This window comes from Oncorhynchus tshawytscha, linkage group LG21, assembly GCF_018296145.1.
Source record: "Oncorhynchus tshawytscha isolate Ot180627B linkage group LG21, Otsh_v2.0, whole genome shotgun sequence".
Classification (NCBI taxonomy): Eukaryota; Metazoa; Chordata; class Actinopteri; order Salmoniformes; family Salmonidae; genus Oncorhynchus; species Oncorhynchus tshawytscha.
Window position 1 is genome coordinate 5,828,187 of NC_056449.1, and position 13,293 is coordinate 5,841,479.

The window sequence follows — 13,293 nt, forward strand, 5'->3', positions numbered from 1 at the left end:
GAATGGCGCAGCGGTCTAAGGCACTGCATCACAGTGCTGAGGCGTCACTTCGATCCCAGGTGGTGTCACGACTGGCTGTTACAACCGGCCATGCACAATAGGCCCTGCGTCATCCGGGTTAGGGGAGGGTTTGGCCGGGGTGCTTTACTTGGCTCATTGTGCTGTAGCAACTCCTTGTGGCGGGCCGAGTGCCTGAAGGCTGACTTTGGTTGTCAGTTGAACGGTGTTTCCTCCGACACATTGGTGCAGCTGGCTTCCGGGTTAGGAGGGCAGGTGTTAAGAAGTGTGGTTTTGTAGGACGCATGACTTGACCTTTTCCTCTCCCGAGCTCGTTGTGGAGTTGCAGCAATGAGACAAGATTGCAACTGATATCACGATATTGGGGAGAAAAAAGGGGTAAAATACCAACAAAAAAAATAAATATATATATATATATATATATATAATTATATACACTTTCCCCTTTTGAACTTTCCCTCCCTCCTCATAAACCATGATGTTGACTACCACATATTTTCCCTCAGAAATGTCTATATCCCAGTTCCTATATATTCTCAGCATTTTGACAAATTTTAAGGGAAAATGTAGAGATGGGTCCACTCAACAGCACTGCTTTATTGTGAAGAATGCACATTCAGTTTGGTATGTACAGATAACTCACAGTACAATGATACAGGATCACCACATGTGCCCATTTCTTGTGTTCTTGTTGTCATTGTGTGTGTGTGTGTGTGTGTGTGTAGGCAGATCGCTGCAGATTGACTTCAAAATGAGCACTATTACTAACAAGTAGGCTTGGGTTTTGCTACAGCGGTGTGGACATAATCCCATGAGACATAATGGACATAATACCATGACCCTGAATCCGAATGCTACATGTTATCTCCCAGTGGTAGAAACACATTTTAAATGTTTTGTTTTAAACCTATCCCAAATCCTAACCCTTAACTTAACCATTCAGAATTAATGTCTATCACATGACTTTCCACCAACTCAGTTTATCAATTCAGTGTTTGCATTTTTCAGTGTGTGTAGGGATGTGACTGTGTGTGTGTGTGTGTGTGTGTATGTGAGTCTATGTGTGTGTACAGTATGTGTTCATGTTTAATGAGCAGATGGAAGGTTCATGGCCTTATTTCCCTTAGGGACCCCAGCCGTCATCACTTCAGCTCCTCTGTGGAGGACGAGGGAGTCTCAGAACCTTCTGGGCCTTCCTGAAAGTTGCAAACACAGTTTGTGACATCGCAGTGAAAAGCAATTTACACACACAAAATGAACTGTGTATTAGTTGCTATTAATTCTGATAATCCCGTTAGTGGAAAAAAGGAGTCCAAAGCACGCACACATGCACACGCACAAACACACACACCTTGACTTTGTCCAGGTCAGACCCACCGGGAAGGGATTTCTGTGATGAAAGCTGTGAGGGGAAATTTGGAATGGAGAGATTAGGCTAGAGATGAGTCACAGGAAGAAGTACAGAATGATGAAAAAGTGAATAGAGGTCATGTAAGGCACAGCGAGGTGGCTGCTCACCCTCTTGGTGTGCTGGATCTCATCGGTGGATTTGGACCTACTCTTCATCTGTTTCTGGGGGGAGGTGGTGGTGGGGCACTAGACACAAAACACAGAGAGATGGTGTCAATCACAGCTACGCCAGACAGCATACACTAGGGGCAGTGGTTCTTCGGGAATGGGGATTTGAATGGTATGTTCAAATCCTGGATGGTTTGTGCTTGTACTGCTGTTTTGTCACCAGTAGCTAAGAGGTGGGACTCACTTCATTGATTTTCTGATCCATGGTTGGGCTGTCTTTACTGAGGTTCACAGTGATGACAAAGCTGGTGTTGAGGTTGCAGCTGTACACAAATGATCACGCTCTTTTTGTCAATCTGAGGAGGATAAGAGAAGAGTAGCTCATTAGTTCATGCAGTGATCGTCAAAGTCCAGCTGGTGGCGACACTGACCAAGGGAGAGCATTACTCCTTTGCACCTTATTTGGATCTGATTGCTTGTGAGGGTGACAAGTGCTTGGCCCCATTGAAGTATAAAAAACTATATACCAAAATTATTTGAAAAATTAGATTTGTCCCTACTGCTATTAGCCAATACAAATGCATTGAATATAATATTCACTACATGGAACAACAGATAATCCCCCCTAAAAACTCTAAAGGAAGCTTGTTCTGAAATGTCTGTCCTATATCTGAGAGATATAAGAAATATCAGGAAATGTTTGACGAGTCTTTTGAGGCCTGTGGGCGTCCAAGAGAAACCCACATGTACATGTTCGAGAGAGTCACACCTTTCCACAGAGGGGTCATATTAGTGTGTAGCCCAAACTGTTCGGACGCTACAGACATAAAATGGCAAATCGGCTGTACCTACTTCAGACGAGTCCCAAGAGTCGTAGAGCAAAACGGAGAACACCATCGTGTTCGTGAGAGTCTCAACTCACCTTAGAGGGGTCATAAAAGCCAAACCATTCGGACCCTACAGACGATTTTATGAGATAATCGATTTTCGGGATGTGCCATGGTCTGACAAACACCGCTCTAGCTCTGTCACCTTTCACCTCAGATGCAGAAGTGCGACATCGGCGGATGTGGTGGATTGAGACGCATCCAATGCATCTAGCTTCAACTTTATGGAAATGCTTGTATTATGCTAATTAGACATCGACTCTAGGTTGTTTAATAGACCCTGATGTTTAAAAGTAATCCAGAACACTGAATATAAATGTCCTCCAAAAGAGGAACAATGTATATTAACAGCATACATCATATTGTATGTACAGTACATGCAATCTCTCCCTCACCAGGACTGAGTGTTCTGTGGTAGTCTGTCAGTCCTTCTGAGGGAAATGACCTAGATGTGGTTGATTTGAGGCCTAGCTGACTGGACTTTCCCTCTCCTCTCCTCCTTATCCCTCCATTCCAGGGCATATCTCTCTATTTGGGAATAATTTGTTCCCTGTGTTATAGAAGTGCTATTATAAACTAGGGCCTGTAGAATAAGGGTCTGTAGACTAGAGTGTCTCGTGTGTGTTGCCCCAGTGGAACACCCTGTGGCTCAGAGAAAACACTTCCCATCGATTAGTCCACATGACTGACTCAACGACAGCCAAGGTGACACATCCGAATAGGACACTTAGATGTGTTTATTACCCTCACACAAAATCATGGACACACATACACACACACACACATTTATGGCAGGCCACATACACACATATCATAACTCACATAAGCACGAACACACACACACACACAGAGCAAGAGGTATGTCCCCTTACACAGATTTCTGCAATGGTAGGAAAAATCACGCTGGCTGCAACTCTCTCTATTTCTCTCCTTTCACTATCCTTGTTTCATCCCTCCATTATAATGATTTAGAGACGGGACGAAATGGCAGCTCTCACAGAATAGGGTTAAAAGGCGGTAGAAATTAGGATTAATAATCCCTGGGTGAGTTATGATGTATATATATATATATATATATATATATATATATATATATATATATATAGAGAGAGAGAGAGAGAGAGAGAGAGAGAGAGAGAGAGAGAGAGAGAGAGAGAGAGAGAGAGAGAGAGAGAGAGAGAGAGAGAGAGAGAGAGAGAGAGAGAGAGAGAGAGAGAGAGAGAGAGAGAGAGAAAAAAGAGAGAGAGAGAGAGAGAGAACACAGTTCCCTCAATCTGGAACGGCTGTACGGTATGTCACCACCTGCTGTTCTAACCGATGACATCATTAACATGCTGCTAACTATTTAACACAGAGATGATGTCACAGACACTGAGCAGATACCTTTTAGTGCAGTGAGCTGACCTAATCCCAAAATGATTGAAATAATCATATGGCCTTTTCAAACTCATTAGTCGACCACACATCCTTCCAATAGCAACACTGGGCACGCATCCTCCATAAATAAGCACCTGTCAGAGGCACATAATCACTTGATCATTTTTGCCCCAGCCAACCTCCTATGGGGTGCCATTTGCTTACAGTGTTAGAGTGGGCAGAAAGCCCCACAGTTCTGTCTCCAACTGTCACTGATGTGGTTCCAATCCCCTATTAAGTTTTTCTCCCATTAAATGGACAACTCATACCCTATAAACAGGAAGGAACTTGGAGGGCGAAGTAAAGCCTAGCCACCTAACTAGCATATGTGCTAGTGACAATTATATCAGAGAGAAGAGGTAGGAAACACATACACCAGTGGCGGTCAATGCCGTTTAGTATATATATTTTTTATGAGCATGGCCTTATTTCTATTACAGCATATTGGATGACTATCATTTATAGTCCATTCACTCAACTCAATGTAACATCGATAGGTTTAGGCTACTACTTGATACTTCAATTTCCCCAATACCCATCATGAGGTTACTACAACCTAGCCTATGAATGAAGCTTTACAATGTAGGTGCACAGGTCTAAGACATTTTTTTACACTCTTCAATACACTCTTGACTGCATCAAGCTGATCTAGGTTGTAATCATTAGTCCAACAGTTGCAAACGAGAGTTTATATTGGACACATTCAGATATGTTTAACCCCGTTTCGTTCCTTTTGCTTCCATTTAAAATACATTTTTCAACAGAATCGGCGAAATGAATATCACACGCAAACACAGTTCACTTTAATAGCAGCCACATACAAACAGCATGATCACTTTGCTCGTTGTAGAATTCCTTCTCTCATCTACGAGCTCTTTTCCTCTCACCTTTTCCCTTCGCTTGTGGTCTTAAGTGCACAACACGTCAGCTGTATGTGACCAGGCAAAAAAGACTTTCCAAGCCAAACCTACACACACAAATAACCACTACACACAGCCAACATCGTTGTCATCATATTAGCTGATGTCAAAGTCAACATAACTGCTAGAACTAAAGCGTTAGTAAACCTGCATCAATCATGCAGTAAGCAAGTCGTTTAGCAGTTACACTGGCGGACCCCGATGGCAATAAATGAATTAAACCAAAAGCTTACCTTGACGAGTTCCAATGTTAGATAGCCATAGCCAGCTAGCTAACTGTAGTAACCTGGTACATTTATGTTAAGTATTATGTTTACCAATAGATAGCAGTATTGACTCAATACAGGGTTTGCTTTCCACTATCCGTAGCCGTTAAAATGTCTGCCATATAACTGTGCTCGGAAATGCCTCAGGTAGCTTACGCCAGGTGCATCCCAGTAATGTTATTCTAAATTACAATTAAATATTAAAAGGTACTTACGTGTCCGGTGTCATGAATCTAAGAAGCATCCCAGGTTAATATATATTTGCAGTGGTGTAAAGTACTAGAGTAAAAATAATTGAAAATACAAATTAAGTCGTTTTTGGGGGGTATCTGTACTTTACTTATATTTTTGACTACTTTTACTTTTACCTAACTACATCGCTAAAGAAAATTATGTACTTTTTACTCCATACATTTTCCCTAACACCCAAAAGTACTCGTTAAATTTTGAATGGTTACCAGGACAGGAAAAGTGTCTAATTCACACAATTATCAAGAGAACAGCACTGGTCATCCCTACTGCGTCTGATCTGGCGGACTTACTAAACACTCTTTATTTGTAACCTATATGTGAATGTTGGAGCGTGCCCCTGGCTATCCGTAAATTTAAAAAACAAGAATATGGTGAAATCATTTATACTTTTACATTTGATACTTAAGTATATTTCAGCAATGACATTTACTTTTGATACTTAAGTATATCAAATACCAAATATTTTTAGATTTTTACTCAAGTAGGATTTTACTGGGTGACTTTTACTTGAGTCATTTTCTGTTAATTAAGGTATCTTTACTTTTACTCAAGTATGACAATTGGGTACTTTTTTCCACCGCTACATATATTTGGTGATGAGGATGTCTATGGATGACCGGGTTGGATTTGTTTGCCACGAATTCAACGGAGTGTCTGGCGTGCAACGCTGGATGTGAGACTCGAGTGAGCGGTGGAAGAGACTGAAAGATTGATTCCCTGGATACGGGTAGGACAAATTAATGACTTTGTGAGTGGAGAGAACAATATGCTCACTGCCACCATTTGATCCTAAAAATCAGGAACAGTTCTTTGCCGCTAATAAAATAACTGATGACGCTATACACAAATCCATACTCATAAACGTTTCCGGGGCACAGACATACAGTTTGATGAGAAACCTGCTGAGCCCAGATACAATGGGAGACAAGTCTTTTATAGACATGGTCGATCTATTAAAAGATCACTTCAAACCCAGTGAAATAGTGCAACGATTCAAGTTTAATTCAGGCATGAGAAAACCTACCGAATCGATGCGGGAATATATGGCTGAGTTGAGAAAACTAGCACTGGACCGTAACTATGGGAATACATTATCGCAAATGCTACACGATCGGCTGGTGTGTGTGCCTCGGGGTAGCAGCCAATAGAGATTGTTATCGCTGCAAAGGCAAACACGCAGCGTTTGACTGTAAATTAAAACATGAAAAGTATTATGCATGCGGGATAATAGGACACTTTGGGAGGGAGGGCCGCAATAAAAAAAAAGCAACGGGCTACAGAAAAAAAAACAGACAGAAGAAAAACGATGCTCTAACTACGGCTCAAATCAAGTTACAGAAAGTGAAAGTGGGTGTCTCAGACGAAGAGCAAGCGTTCTCAGTGTACAGTGAGCTGGAGGCGAAAAAAGTAAAGCATTTCATTGTGGAAATGGGAATAAATGTGGAAATCCATGGGAATAAATTGATTTAAGGTACTGTTTGAAATAGACACATGATGTAGCATCACATTGATGAACAGGTCCCAATTAAATGAGTTAAGTGCCTAAACTGAGAGACACCATCAATAAACTCAAAATGTACACAGGGGAGGAAATCACTGTGATTGGAGTTGCTGATGTTCAAGTGCCTCTCTTAGTAGTGGAAGATACTGGCCCCAGCTTACCAGGGAGAGAGAGGGTGGTTGGAGGAAATAAATTGAACTGGGCTGAAATCACACATCTCCACAGAGGCATTGACATTGCAGCAGTTGCTACTCCCAAATGCTATAGGCCAAGATCAGTTCCATATGACATGAAGCCTAAAGTGGATGTGGAAATTGACAGACTTAGCAGAGGATATAATTGTTCCTGTCAAGTACTCTGATTGGGCAGCACCAGTTGTTCCCATACTCAAACCAGATGGTTCAATCAGATTATGCGGTGACTACAAGCTGACTGTAACAGGAGTTTCGTCACTGGAGCAGTACCCCATACCCAAAGTGGAGGATTTTCTTTCAACGTTAACCTGAGGCAGTGGAGGATTTAGGTATAGGCGACATGGGCAGCCGCCCGGCATCTTGCCGGGGGCGGCCACAAAAAAAAAAAATTTGCGCGATAGAAAACCAATCACTGATTTGCACATCACGTCAATGATATCATGTCACCGTGTGGGACTGTGGGTCAATTAACCTTGGCGGAGTGGGCTCCCTGATTCTAGTTTGTGAGCAGGGCAGGCTGCTGCCTGGAAAGGTCTCCCACACAGAAGTATGAGATGGGGAGGCGGGCGGGGGTAGCTACTAATGCAATTAGTAAAATCAGTCACACTACGAAATTCTACCAAATAAACCATAATGCATTCATAATACTGTGAACATATAGTTTCACAGAAATCATTAAGGATAATATAAAAGCAGTCTGCACACCACCAAGGTGAATTGGTTTAGTCTTGATACTTGGTTGACAGTGTTGGGGGATGGGTAATGTATTGATGCTCGAGTGCCAAATCAACACATTTGTTTCTATTTGTCTTTGTTACTTCTTTTTGATATTTATGAGTCTTATTTTTGTATATATTTGGATATTTATATAGTTTTAAATGTTATGATTAATTATTTGTGTTGTTCCAAATGTCTGAATGAAAATAAACTTTTTTTTTTTTGTTGGGGGAGCTGAAGGGGGCAAAGGGGGGGACTGACCGGAGGGCAACAGTTCACCTGGGTCACAAGGTGGATGCCAAGTGGTTACACACTGTCAAAGCTAAAGTGAGGGCTGCCTTGGAAGCTCCAGCTCTGACAAGTGTTACAGAGCTGAACTAGTACAATCGCTTCCTCCGTAACATCTATACCCTCTTAGCTCCACTACATCAACTGTTAAGGAAGGATGTGGCCTGGAAAGACAGGAAGGAGTTTTTGCTAAAAGGACTGGCTGTCACATTCGGAATACAGAGATTCCACAAGTGTTTATACGGTAAAACATTCGCTATTGTGATCGACCATAAGCCTCTGATCTCTCTGTTCCATGAACAAAAGCCAGTACCACAAACGGTCTCTCCAAGAGTTCAGCATTGGTCTGTCTGACTCAGGGCCTACGAGTACAGAATTACCTACAAGCCAGGTAGATACCATAGGAACGCTGATGCACTGAGTAGGCTGCCCGTTCCTAAAATCATCAATCAGGAAGGAGAAAATGACCAAGTCTTGATGATCAATTTGTTGGATGAAGCACCAGTGAACACAGCACTAATCAGGCAAAGGATGTGACGCTATCACAAGTGCAGGTATTTATCCTTGAAGGATGGCCTACTACGCTCGCTGCTTGGCCTTGAGTGTTCGAGATGGGTACATTTTGTGGGGTTCAAGAGTAGTTATCCCAACACAAGGGCGGGGTATACTACTGAAGTTGTTGCACCAGTCTCATTCAGGTACGTCGAGAATGAAAGGCCTAGCGAGGTCATACGTCTGGTGGCCAAAGATGGACCAGGATGTGGAAAATGAGGTTTAGCCTGTGTGCAGATTGTCAGAGTAACAGGACATCTCCCCCTACCGCGGGGGGAGATTCAAGGGGACGGCATTGAAACAAAAGTGTCAATATTCTTGTTTAGCTACAGGATCACTACTCAAGCTACAACTGGGTTGTCACCTGCAGAAATGCTGATGTCAAGGAGGTTAAGGTCCAACCTTGGATCTTGTCAAGACAGACCTGAAAGTGAAAATACAACAAAAGCAATGGAATCCAAAACAGAATCATGACAACAGAGCCAAACTCAGAACTTCCTCACCTGAAGTTGATGTCTACACATTAAACTATGGATTTAGTCTCAAATGGATTCCAGCTACAATTGAGGATTGCTCAGGACCAGTGTCATATACTGTGATCATTGGAATTGCACAGACTAAGGAGACACGTGGATCAGATCTGAGCTCGAATTCCAGTTTGATCCGTGGACTTGGATCAATGCTTAAACAAGCAGGACAGGACATTGGAATGTTCCCCAGAGTTGCAGTTGGATAAACAACCTGAGAACACCAGTCTGGTACGACCACCTGTAAAGTCTCCACAAAAGGACTTTGTTTCACCATCAGGTACTGGTGGCACCAGCTACACCACCTTTGAGACGCTCTATTAGAGAGAGATGTCCGCCAGACTATTTCAGATCCTAAGGAAGATCATCTTTGTACATGTCCCCCCAAAAAATGAAAAACAAATGACGTGATTATGAAAAAATCCTAAATGTTTAGTTGGCAGCCTATCTCAGAAAGGAATTAAGTTGGGTTATTAAATCAAATCAAATCAAAGTTTATTTGTCACGTGCGCCGAATACAACCTTACAGTGAAACGCTTACTTACAGGCCCTAACAAATAGTGCAAAAAAGGTGGGACACAATGCAGATAGCCCGGTTAGCCAATGTGCGGGAGCACTGCTTGGTCGGCCCAATTGAGTTATTATGTACATTAATGTATAGTTAAAGTGACTATGCATATATGATAAACAGCGAGTAGCAGCGATGTAGAGTATTAGCCTTAAAGGGGGAATCTACAGTAGTATACTGGTATATTTATGTTAAGTATTATGTTTACCAAGATGGCAGTATTGACTTAAAAAATCTTATCTTACGCCTGGTACATTCCGGTAATGTTATTCTAAGTTACAATTAAATACTAAAACGTACTGACATGTCCGGTGTCATCAATCTAAGAAGCATCCAAAGATACTACACTGACATAGCATCCCTCTCTGTTTGAGCTGGGTGTTTAAGTAGGCTAAACTAGGTAGCTGCATTCCCTAACTAAGTAAGCAAAAGTTTAAAAAAATGTAAAAAATACACCACAATCCCTCTCTCTCTCTCTCTCATCTCTTTCATATTTTAATACACATTTTTTTCCTAAACTTTTCAATTATTGTCTTTCTCTTTCAGTGAACTACTCACCACATTTAATGCACTGCAGTGCTAGCTAGCTGTAGCGTATGCTTTCAGTACTATATTCATTCTCTGATCCTTTGTTTGGGTGGGCAACATGTCAGTTCATGCTGCAAGTGCTCTGATAGGTTGGAGGACGTCCTCCGGAAATTGTCATTATTACTGTAAGTCTATGAAAGCGGGGGAGAAACATCCCAGTGGACAGAAACGACCTATGTACCCAGAGGAGGACGGAAACTATCGGTCCTCTGCCTACACCATGATGCTACCATACAGACTGCTGTTGAGGCTACTGTAGACCTTCATTGCAAAACAATGTGTTTGAATCAATTATTTGGTGATCTGGACACCAATGTCATACGCACACACAAAATAGACGAAGCCAAGCAAGATACAGGTGAACATGAGACGATGGGAATGGAACAATCACACAACGTCACACTGAATAACACACCGATCCCAAAGACGTGTCCTATACAGTACACAATCACTGGTCATCAGCTTTACCACACTCAGCCATATCCACGGTCTCTACCCTCTACTAATCCCAAAACAGGGGCCAGTGCTGCCTCACTCTCCCTGGCATTGTCACAGCTCAGCCAAGCACATCTCATCTCATCTGAGCCTGAATCAGTTCCTTACATCATGCTTCCCCACCATCTTGCTCATTTCAGGTTTACCATACAGAACATATCCTCTTTGCCCTTCACTGGCTGAGCACACTCCCTGCTGCTGTGTTGACCCTATAGTGATTCACTGACCAAGCATTTTACAAGCACTTGTTATCGATGGGTCTAGTTTTACACAACCCATGCATTCAAATGCATAGCCTAATGCCTGCTGGCACAATGAGTATCTCAGCACCCATTAACAAAGGATCGAGTTCGAAAGAAAAATAACAAATGTGCCACACAATGCAAACTTAGTGATATTCTACCCCCATACATATAGGCAGGGATAATGTACCATAAGAGCTTGAATTTGGATCACATTTTAACCACCGTTGGTATTGTTTTCAAATGACTAAACCTCTCACACGCACACACAGTAAGCTTACCTTTCCACCTGCCTCGTTCTATGGTGCTACCTGGATATTACATATATGTGGGTCTGTATGAGGAGATAAGGCAATTTGGTCTAGAACCTCAATAACTCACAGCATTAAATACAGCTAAGCGTTTCATCCCAAAGAGTGAGAGGTAGAGAGAAACAGGCAGAGTGAGAATGAAAATGAGAGGGAGAAAGAGAAAGAGAGAGGAGGGTACATGTAGACCTCAGAACACATGCAGAAATCAGAAGAAAATGACAGATTATTGCAAAACCGAGGGACAAAAGGATACACACCTTTCGCCTTATTTCTCCTTCCCTTATTCTCTCTCTCTCACTCAGTGGAAATGTGCTGGTAGGGAGATAGTGCTCCTCATTTCACTGGTGTACTGCTGCCTCTGACAGTGCACACCCCTCTCAGCCCATTAATTGTTCCACTGACGTGCCAGGCATGCAAGGACGCACACACACACACACACACACACACACACACACACACACACACACACACACACACACACACAACACACCACACCACACCACACCACACCATAAATAACACTTTATTACTGAAATTGTTTTTCAAGCATTTTTGCAAACATACATGATTGATAACAAAGGACTACATTCTGTGTGTAGTCGAAGCATGACAGTCCTTTAGTACTAGGAATGTCAGAGTTTATCGTTTACCATTCCTTTATTTATATTACACACACTCCCCAGACCACCCACTGCATTATTTGATCAATCAGTCTGGATAGTTTGGCATTGACATTCCTTTCACTGTATGTAAATATTTGCAAAACTATTTCAGTAGAGTGTAAAGGTGTTACGATGCAGGTGGTTTACAGCTTACCAGCCATAGACCGCCTCGCATTTGAATGTCAGCTTGCCGGAGTAGTCTAGTGAAAGATTCTATCATAACAATTGAATCTCTGATTCACAGACAAGCAATCCCCAGTACCTGCCTCCATCCGAGAAAAGCATATTCAAAGAGGGAGCACCTTCCAGCAGCAAGATTATGGAGGTGAAGGATGGTCAGAGTCAATCAGAGCGCAGTCCCAGTGACATGTTCATTTCGGGTGACAACACTGCTATTAATCTCAGGGACAATTAACTCAAATCTTGCTAAATAGCATCAGATGCTCGATTAGAGTTTATGTTACATAGTCTGTCCACAAGAGCTCACTCTGCGGTGGATGTGAGAGAGTAAACAGTCAGCATACAGGGGTAAATTAGATCAATATCACATCATTTATTCATGCACTGTACAATGCATGAGAACATTCTAGGTTAATACTGAAGTTTGACCCTGAGTAGCACTCTGATAACACGGTGAGAAAAGGATTGGCCGTCACAGGAGACCTGGCATTCAAAGTGCAAACACAGCAAAGAAACAAAAATGTGCTCATAAGTATTAAATGCCAACAAATCAATTAAATTAAATATCAAACTTTCACAAGAGAGAAAAGTTCTCAAAATGCAAAATACCAAACACCTTAATTAAATATCAAATTACACACTAAAGAAAATTTACTAAAAGTACTATTAGTTCTAGTTAAATATTATGATAAGTAAAATACCGAAAAATATGAAAGACCATCTTGAAAGTAATTCCTTAATTGAAAAACAAAACTTCTGTTTTTTTTATTTTAAATCAGACGTCAGGGGAGGAATTGGAAGCTAAAATAGATCCTTCATATCATGACATATTGTACCTTTGACATTGGGGATTAAAACAAACAATAGAGTTAATACAGTTTCGTACCAGACACAGTGATAACACATTGGACGCTGACCTTATTCAGACAATCATAAGCAAAAGTGCTTGACTAGGTCTCTTAATAGTTGTGGACTTCCTGCACACAACTTATAATATTTGATGAACAATCTTTAAACAGGATTAATTGCTACATGTGTCAACATCCCTTGCCCAAACCTGACCTCAGCATGTTCACAAACACACACACACACACACACACACACACACACACACACACACACACACACACACACACACACACACACACACACACACACACACACACACAGTAAAATGGGTCCTATACACAC

General features: G+C 41.8%; 1 long non-coding RNA gene across 1 annotated transcript; it reads right to left on the minus strand.

The window, feature by feature from the left end:
- Positions 1 to 595: 595 nt before the first annotated feature.
- Positions 596 to 11,651, minus strand: LOC112220613. Its single transcript, XR_002948881.2, has 5 exons — positions 11,518 to 11,651; positions 1,781 to 1,892; positions 1,537 to 1,614; positions 1,370 to 1,420; positions 596 to 1,214 (listed from the first exon to the last, which is right to left on the minus strand). It is a non-coding gene; the product is annotated as an uncharacterized LOC112220613 (long non-coding RNA).
- Positions 11,652 to 13,293: the final 1,642 nt, after the last annotated feature.